Source organism: Pantherophis guttatus, chromosome 7 (genome assembly GCF_059756535.1).
Source record: "Pantherophis guttatus breed Tessera chromosome 7, ASM5975653v1, whole genome shotgun sequence".
NCBI classification, from domain to species: Eukaryota; Metazoa; Chordata; class Lepidosauria; order Squamata; family Colubridae; genus Pantherophis; species Pantherophis guttatus.
Genome location: NC_142069.1, coordinates 48,947,228 through 48,956,857, shown reverse-complemented (window position 1 = coordinate 48,956,857; position 9,630 = coordinate 48,947,228).

Here is a 9,630-nt window from a genome sequence, read left to right as displayed (position 1 = left end):
GTAATCATCATCCTTTTTGACAAAAAAGCAGTTATCAGCAGTAGTAGCGTTGAAGTCCATGGTTCTAAGTACTTTCACTAAACAATCATACCATCGTTTACCAGATTGTTTTAACCCGTATAAACTCTTGTTTAACAACCAAATTTCATTTTTGTTTGTGTATTGACTGTGAGGTGCTCTTACGTATATTTCTTTATCTAGTTTAGCGTGTAGATACGCAGTCTGTATGTCGTATTGAAATACATCAAGGTTGAGTGCTGATGCTACCACTAGAGCTGTTTTGACACTCTCTGTTCTTACTGTGGGGGAATACGTGTCAGTATAGTCCTCCGGATATTTCTGTGCATAACCTTGTGCAACTAGTCTAGCTTTGTATAGAGTATTGCCTCCCTCTAAGTTCTTAATTTTATATATCCACCTGGTACCAATAATTGTTTTATCCTTAGGTGCAATTGCAGGTGTAAATACATTTAATCCTTGTAAACTTTCCATCTCTTTTTTCATCGCTAATTCCCATTTTTCCTTTTCTTCACGAGGGAGTTTTAACACTTCCTCATATGTATTGGGTGTTGTTGGCTCACCATCCATATGCATTATGTAATCCTTGTATTTATTTGGCATTTGATTTCTGGTGTTTCTAATGGTTTTTTCAGGTTTACTATCGTTATCATGCAAATATCTTGCTTCCTTTTTTGTTAATGTGTCTGTCTTAATTTTGTGTTGGCTATTTGTCCAAATTTTGGTTTTGTTCTTATTTTTGTTGATATTTTGCTTTTCTATGATCCCTTCTTCATGAGATTTTGTACCTTTATATTTATTTGGAAATATTTCATTAAGATGTAATTTAGACCAGTTAGCCTGTTCATGGAACACAGCTGTTCTGGAGACTATAAATTTGTTATTGTTATCAATGAATCTGTACCCTTTAGTACCGGTTTCATATCCCATAAATCTGAGTCTTCTGGATACGTTTTCTCCCTTTCTTCTTAATTGTTTAGGTATGTGTACGTCTGCAGTGACTCCAAATATATGCATGTGTGCTAATTTTGGTTTTCTATTATACATCACTTCATATGGTGTCTTATTTACAATGCTGGACCATGTTCTATTTTGTGTGTAATTTGAATAATGTAAGGCTTCTGACCAGAATTGTTTGCTTAAGCCAGCATCTTCCAATGTGCATCTAATCATGGTTTGTAATGTGGAATTTTTCCTCTCTGCAATCCCGTTCTGGAACGCAGAAAATGGACTAGATGTGTAATGTAACATTCCTTTGTCTTTTAACCATTGGGAGAATTCTTTAGACATGAATTCGCATCCCCTGTCTGTCATAATTTGTTTTATTTTGATGTTGTGTTGTGTTTCTATGCGTTTGTAAAATTCTTTAAATTTTTGAAATGTTTCATCTTTGTGTTTTAATGTATAAACAAACCCATAGCGGCTATAATCGTCCACTATTGTCAGGAAGTAACGTTTTCTATAAGTGATTGATGGAGTTAATGGACCAACTAAGTCCATGTGTACTAAATCAAAAATTTTGTTAGTTGATCTAGTAGATTTTCTTGGCCTGGGGCTAGTTTTTAGTTTTGTAGATTTACATACTGAGCATTCCAAATAGTTTTCACAATTTTTTATTTTAACACCTTCTGCGTGTTCAGTCATTTTTTGTACTACAGGAAAACTGGCATGTCCTAACTTCCTATGTAAGATGTGAGCACACTCATCATGAATTGGCTTACCTATTTTTGGTTTTTTTTCATTGTGTGCATCTTTGTGATCATGAGATGTTTTACACTCATCATTGTCACTATTGCTAATATTTTCATCATCTACTTCAATACAATCTTCCATATTTGAGTCAATGTTATGCAACCATTTTTCCTTAGTTATCAGATAAGGTAGGCCTCCTTTAATCATCACTGTGCCTATATTTATTTTATTCTTCTCCAAAATCGCTTTTCCTTTTGAAAAAACAATGTTAATGTCAGAATCTCTACTTAGTTTTATAGCACTTAGTATGTTATGAGGTATCTCAGGTATTAGCAATACCCCCTCTATTTTTCCTAGACCAGGCAAGGTTACATTCCCTCTACCTAATACTTGAAACTTTTCTTGGTTAGCTACCTTTATTACAAATTTATCTTCTGCAAATGAAGACAATATATTTTTGTTATTAGTGGTGTGATTAGTTGCTCCAGAATCAATAAGCCAATTATTGTTCTCATTTTGCTGTATGTTAGTGTTGTCTTGTTTATTTAGCCCGTTCAGTGAGCCAGATTTTCTATCCTTTGAATTATCTCTGCCCCCTCTATTCTCTTTGTAATTTGGTGGGCTCCTATATCTATGTCTATCTATGGAAGACTGTCTATAATTGTATTTGTTTCTATATTCTGACCTATGCCTTTCTCTTGAAATTCTGGGACAGTCTCTTCTATTGTGTTCCCTGGATCCACAATTGTGGCATTTAAATGTTTCATTATATTTTTCTTGGAAAGCTACTTTCCTATATGGTTTGTGTTCTGTGTGATTGCTAGAACGATTCCTTCTTGAATTGTCTTCTGCTATCAATTTATTGGATAGACTTTCTATGGATAAATATCCTAGATTGATAGTGTCTAAATGTGACATAAAATTGTCCCATGATGAATCAAGTGAGTTGATAATAACACTTTTCATTGTTTGGTCTGAAATCACCTCCCCCCTCAAATGCAGCTCAGCTCTTATTTTGTTTAAATATATTAAATGCTCACTTATGGAAACCCCTGGTTTTACCCTAGATGAAAAGAAATCTTTAGACATCCTTGTGGTGGTAGCTACACTGTCACTGTGAAACAAATTAAACATGCATTGAATGATTTCTGAAACAGTCAGATTTGGCTTAATGCTATGATACATTGCAGGAGACACACTAGATATTATTAAGAAAAATGCTCTATGGTGTAAACAATCTATTTTTAGAGTCCAAGGTCTTTTTGGGGGACTAGTGATAAAAAATAATAAGTTTTCCTTCATAAAGACAACCTGGAGCTGTTGATACCATTCTTGCAAATTAACGCCATCAACCCTTAGCTTTGGGAAGTCACTGGGTAAATTTCCGACATTATTGTGTCCATTACTTACAACCTGAGGTAGTCCGTGGTCTCGCAAGTGTAGAAAATTGCAAAATGGCATGGGGATGCTCGCAACGAGTCTGCATGGTCTCCTCGCCAGTTCATGTCTTCCCGGACCGTCTGCGTAGTTTTGCGCATGCGCGTTGTCCATTTCTTCTTTGGAGTCGTCGTGGAAGGTTCTCTCCATTGTGGCTCGCTCGTTCTGCTCCTCTTCAGATGAATCGGTCTCTGGTTCGATTTTGGGAGTCTTGACGACGGCGGCTGCTCTTCCTCTTCCCCTGAGGGCTTTGGTGCTTGCTTCGGTCTGTGGCGTAGGGCGGTACTGGCAGGGCTCTCTGGGTTCGGGCGTCGGCGTTCTCGTAGTCAGGATGGGAGCGGGCAGGTCTTGAGGCATCGGCTTGCTCGCTCGCTTCTTCGGTAGCTGTTTGTTAATTTTTAGTTTTGGCCCAAATGCAGCAAAAAGCGTTTTCATTGCTGATTTTATTTGGGAGTTTGTTGAATCATCTTCACTTTCTGATTCTGATTCTTCTGAGGAGTTTGAATCTTCTTTTTCATTTTCGTTGTTTGATAACGTTTTTCGCGCCAGAAATTTTGAATTGAGCATTTTGATTGGCTCTGCTTCGCTCACCCTGGAGGCCTGTTGAAACCAAGATGGCTGCCATTCAAAATTTCACGCGGGATCACCGTTTTTCTTCTTCGTAATGACTTTCTCTGCAGTCATATCACTCACTATTTTTGGGTCTTTAGACTTTTCATTAGTGATGTTTTTCTCTCTCGCTGCTCCGCTGTTCTTCAGCATATCTTGGAGTTTCGCGATGAGGCTTTCATCATTCTTCTGGCTCTTTAATAGTTTTAATATCTCTGACTTGAGTTCGTTATTCTCTATTTCGATTTCCTTCTGGTCATCAATTTCATCTATTATTTCTTCGTCTTCAGTGGTGTATTCTTCGGATTCTCTCGAAATTGCGTTTGTGGATTCGTTGATTATTTCTTGTTCTGTTTCCATTTCTTTGCTGTAGGCCCTGGTGTTGGGCCTATCTTTCTTAGACATTTTTAAGTTTTTTATTGAGTCAATTAACCATCCTCTGCTACCAGCTTGTTGCAATATTTTCAGGATCAGACTCAATAATATTAGTAAGAGTTAAAGGTTTAAATATATTTCCTTTTATTTACAATAGGCATTCTATATTCACTGAATATTCACAGATAGAAGCGAGGAAAAGGGTGTAGGTGGCTCCTTATATATACAATGGGTGGAGCTATAAGTGGGAGTGGTGAATTATGAATACATTAAGAAGTGAAGAATAAGTTAACCCCTGATACCCCGTTCATATATTATTTACACATTAGAGAATAAGGCATTTACATCTGACATAGGTAATCCTAAATTTAGGATAGAGCTCAAAATTTCCATTGCTAACAAACAGATGTTAAGTGAGTTATTCCCCACTTTTTGCCCTTTTTGCCACAGTTGTTAAGCAAATGATTGCAGTTGTTAAGTAAATCATGTGGTTGTTAAGTGAATCTGGCTTCCCCCATTGTCAGAAGCCAGCTGGAAACATTACAAATGGTGATCACATGACCCTGGGACAGTGCAATGGTCATAAATACATGCCAGTTGTCAAGCGCCTAAATTTTGATCATGGGGATGCTGCAATGATTGTAAGTGTGAAAACTGGTCATAAGTCACTTTTTTCAGTGCTGTTGTAATTTCATACAGTCACTAAATGAATGCTTGTACGTAAATCAAGGACTATCTGTATAGACTTTTCTAAGTTTATGACATAAATATTGATTTTAAATACCTAATATGCAATATAAATGGGGCAAATACCAGACCAAAAAAAAAACCACAAACCCAAAAAAGTTATTACACTATTTGAAAAAGCTAAAATAAGAGATAATTTGTTTATAGAGAACACTTGTAAGAATCACAGACAAAAATATTTGATTTATTAAAATTTAGGATAAAAATTTATTCCTCAGGTGCAGGTAAGAAAAAATGGAGTTGTTTTGTATATAAACCCACAATTATTGACTGATGACCGTGGCAAATACATGAGGGTTGAAATTAATTTGAATGAAACCCTGACTATAATATTGAGAATATACACCAGGGGTGAAATGCTCCCAGTTCGGACCGGATTGCCCGATCCGGTAGTGATGGCGGCGGGTGGTTCAGAGAACCAGTAGCAAAAATCCCTGCGGGCCCCCCCCCATGTCCAGCTGAGCCGCATGGTCATCAGAGGCTGATTTTTTATTTTTAAAAGCATTTTTTCTACAACCTCTTCCACCGAAAAAATGTTTTTAAAAGTAAAAAAAAAAAGCCTCTGATGATCGCGCGTCTCAGCTGGGATCGTCAGAGGCTTTTCAAAGCATTTTTTTTCTGCAACCCCTTTGGCCAAAGAGGTTGTAGGAAAAAAAATGCCTTTAAAATGCTCTGGCGATCCCAGCTGACTTGCCTGATCGTCAGAAGCTTCTAAAAGCATTTTTTTCTGCAACCTCTTCAACCGAAGAGGTTATAGAAAATCTCTTCAACCTCTTAAGGTTGTAGAAAAAATGCTTTTAAAAGTTTAAAAAAAAAAAAAGTTGGCCACACCCACCCAGTCACATTACCCCCCAAGCCACGCCCAAGAACCGGTAGTAACAAATTTTAAATTTCACCCTTGATATACACCCCAAATAATAACAAGCAATATTTTTCAAAGATGTTATGGAAAAATTAACAAACTTGCCATATAAAAATTGGTGCCTCTTGGGAAATTGGAATAGAATAGTTTGCCCACAAAAATATAGCATTTCTATGACCTTATAGATATATAATGACCTAAGAACGATGACTTTAAAGAATTTATATATTTCTCAGAAAGGCACAGATCTTTTTTAAGAATAGATATGTTTGGATTTCTAAAAAAATTGTTATACTAAAAAGTGGAGATATTGCCAAAGATTTTCAGATATCCAGTGACTTTAATATAAAAGGGAGAAATTAGAATTTATAAAGAGACTATACTAAACTATAAAGAGAATCTTTTTAAAGCAATTTTAAGGCACTGGTTTAAGTAAAGGATGCTAGTAAAGCTTTTACGAAACAGCAATTTATACAGGAGAATAGTAAAGACTTGAGAAAATGCAAAAGGTTTGAACGAAGATAAATGGAAAAGAAGAGAATTAAGGAAATCTCCAGGAAGGAAATATATTTCAAAGTTGAGGTTGTAAGTTTTTACAACCTCAATTTTCCATGTTAACAATAATAGAAATGGAAATAAAAATGAATTTTTAGTAATATGCATATGTTAACTGGTCTCTGTGACTGGGGCCAGCCTTCCATTTAAGAATGGTTACTTCAGAGGGCAAATTATGGAACCTGGGAATGGCAGAAAGCTATGCATATAATTCCCAAGACTGATAAAGGGTGCTGTTTATTACATTGCTCAGTTACAGAGTCACAGAAAAGAGAGCAGGTTAGTACCTCTTCTTTCTCTATCTTTTGTGGTCTGCTGGCATGGATGGCATACATTGCAGTCCCCCAACTCTTTAAAGCCCTTGCCAGATCACTCCCACTCTCTTCCACCCTAATAATGGACATAACTGCCAGGTTGAGTCAAAGATATAGAGGTTAGAGGTGGAGGAAATACATGCTTTGTTTTAAGCTGCAAAATAACTGTGATGTGGAATTAAATCTTGGGGCATTCTTCAACTGGAAATTTTATCATTTTGGCTTTTAACAGTTTGACAGTGGAGTGGCACATTGAAAAAGCCACTGCTATATGTAAATATTACAACAGCCTTAAATAACTTTAATATATGTGTTAATTGAAAAAGGTACAACAACTTGTCTTCTGATTTTGGGCTACCATATATTAACATGGTTCTCCAGTCTCAAAGAGTACAGCCCCAAAATATATTTGAGTGATTCAATGTCTTGATAGCTTTTGTCTTTTCCACATGGGGGCAGTAACATCCCAAAAAAGGTATAAATATAAAATGACATACAAGTCACCTCATAGTGACGTTATATATCAAATTTGGTCATGGGAATCATATTATAATTTAAGTATTGAAATGGACAGTAAGACTTCAAACCAATCTTTCACATGTTTAAATGAAAGGAAATGGCATTGGGCAGTAAGGAACCTCCTTTGGACAATTTTAACAGGTTTCTGTCTAGAATATTCTCATCTGTAGCAAAAACAAACTGCCCTTACCCACCCCTTATCTCTCCTCCATTTCTTCCTATAGTCTATAACAGCAATTGACCCATTTAAAGTTGCTGTACTTCACCGTCCTCCCACCCCCAGCTTATCTAAACAACATGGTCACTGGTAAAAAAACTGAAACTATAGTTCACTAAAGTCTAAAAAACCATAAATTAATAGATATGACTGATAAATATTTTGCAATGTGCCTTGATTTTTTCCAAGAACAAAAAGCTTTTGTGAGTTTTAAGGGATCTATTAGTCTCAGTGTTATTAATGAGTGGGAGAAAGGGAGGAGAAATGCATTGAGCTACAGGAGTACAAAAAGTGTCCAGAGAAGCAAGTTTGTCCTATAGATAACACTCCAGGAACCCAACCAGCATGAGAGAAAAGACCTGACACAAAAGAGCAAGCTATAATTTTAAAAATAATATACAAATAGCATGTACCCAAAGTTGGCTTGTACACGTCAGCATGGTTACATCAGAAATTTCCAGCAAAGGGATTTCTAGTACAGGAGTCTACCCTCTCTTGTCATTTGCCTCTAATGTGAGATGCTTCTGAGGTACTTACATCCTCACTGAATGTTCAATAATAGCTTGTTAGCCATAGAGTAATTGGCCATGAGGGGCAATACAACATTTATGTCAGTTATACAAAACCATCTTACAAAATAGGAAATTATAGGATCCTGGATTGCAGACCTGGGAAGGGAATGGAATGGATTCTGAGAAGGCCTGCTCCAGATCACCCAAGGATCTTTTTGTACAGGTGAGATTTAAGGGATGTCTCTTTGCCCAATGCCACACCAGCTACCAGAAGTTAGATAGAAAGCAAACTCTGACTGACCATATGTTTAAAACACTTGAAGCTCTTTTCTTGGAATTCTTCATCCATGTTCAAAAACAATGTTTATGTTATAGAAACAGCTGTGTTTAGTAAGACAGGGTAGAGCTGTCCAATTTGTAAAGCTAAACGTAATTCTGAAAGGGGCAATGCTCATGTTGGGGGAAAATACTTCAAAGAAGGACAAAAATGATTAAAATGGACACAACCATTTGTTTAAACTATGAGTCTCTGAAGAAAAACCAGCCTAATGTAAACTACCCTGGTAAGGTCTGAGCAGCTGTTCCATGTAGTTTTATCTCTGACCTCCAGTGTGTAAAGAGGATGGAAAGAAAAGAGTCATAACAGGTTATTATACCTTTTACAATAGGTTGTAACTTATTTAAAAAAGCTATTTTAAAATACCATAACATATCTCATCTTAGTTTCACAATGTTTTTAATGAAAAGAAAATAATAGTTTTTGTTTTGAAAAAAAGGAAAATGAGCACTGAGGAAAATAAGTTTGGTGTAGTGGCTAAGCTGCTGGCCTAGAAACCAGGAGACTGTGAAACTTCTAGAACCCCCTTAGAATGAAAGCTATTGTATGACTTTAGGCCAATCACTCTCTTTTAGCCCGCCCCACAGGGTTGTTGTTTTGGGGCAAATAGGAGGGAAGAGGTATGTTCCCCCCCCTCAAAAAAAAAAGACAGGATAAGAATATAATAAAAAGCAATAATGTATCTGGAATCAGGAGTAGGTTAATTTTGATTTTTTTTTTAATGTAGTGGCAAACCATGGAATTGCTTTAGCAGTTCTCCTTCCTGGAAAATTTCTGTGAGCAGGGGAAAAAATCATCTATACTTTCAGACTAGAAATACATCTTAACCTAAGGGTTTGCTTTGCTGCAAGTAAATGAATTGAATTAGCTGAGTTTGCCTAAACTGAGTTTGTCTAAACCAAAACCTAGCAATAAATTAAAACTTCACATACCAGACTTCCAACTAGACTTTACATGGTTAATTGAACATGGATCCAAAGGACTGCATGATCAGTTCAACCAAGCATAGGAAGCTTTGAAATAATGTTTTTTCAATAGGAGAACCCTTCAGGCTATTAACCAAGTGAGAAGAGTTTCAGAAGCAACATGGAATTATGGATTATCACTCTATCTTTAGAAAAAAAAATCTTGAAGAAGCCCAAGATTATAAAGATCCCTAATTTTTTTGGGGGGGGGAAACCTTGAGGTTTATTGATTTGTCCATTAAATAAATGTATATTGCTACATATCTCATACTGTATATGTGACTCTAGGCAGCCTTCAATGAAAATAGACAAAAATTAAACAGCATCCAGAATCATAAAGCATTCATTAACACACTCGGGAAATGGGCTCCACATGCCAATTGACTATTGACTCCCTCTTGCTGTGACAGCCCCTCAGGTACTGGAAGACTTATCATATCACACCTAGTCCTTCTCTTTGATAGATTAGAT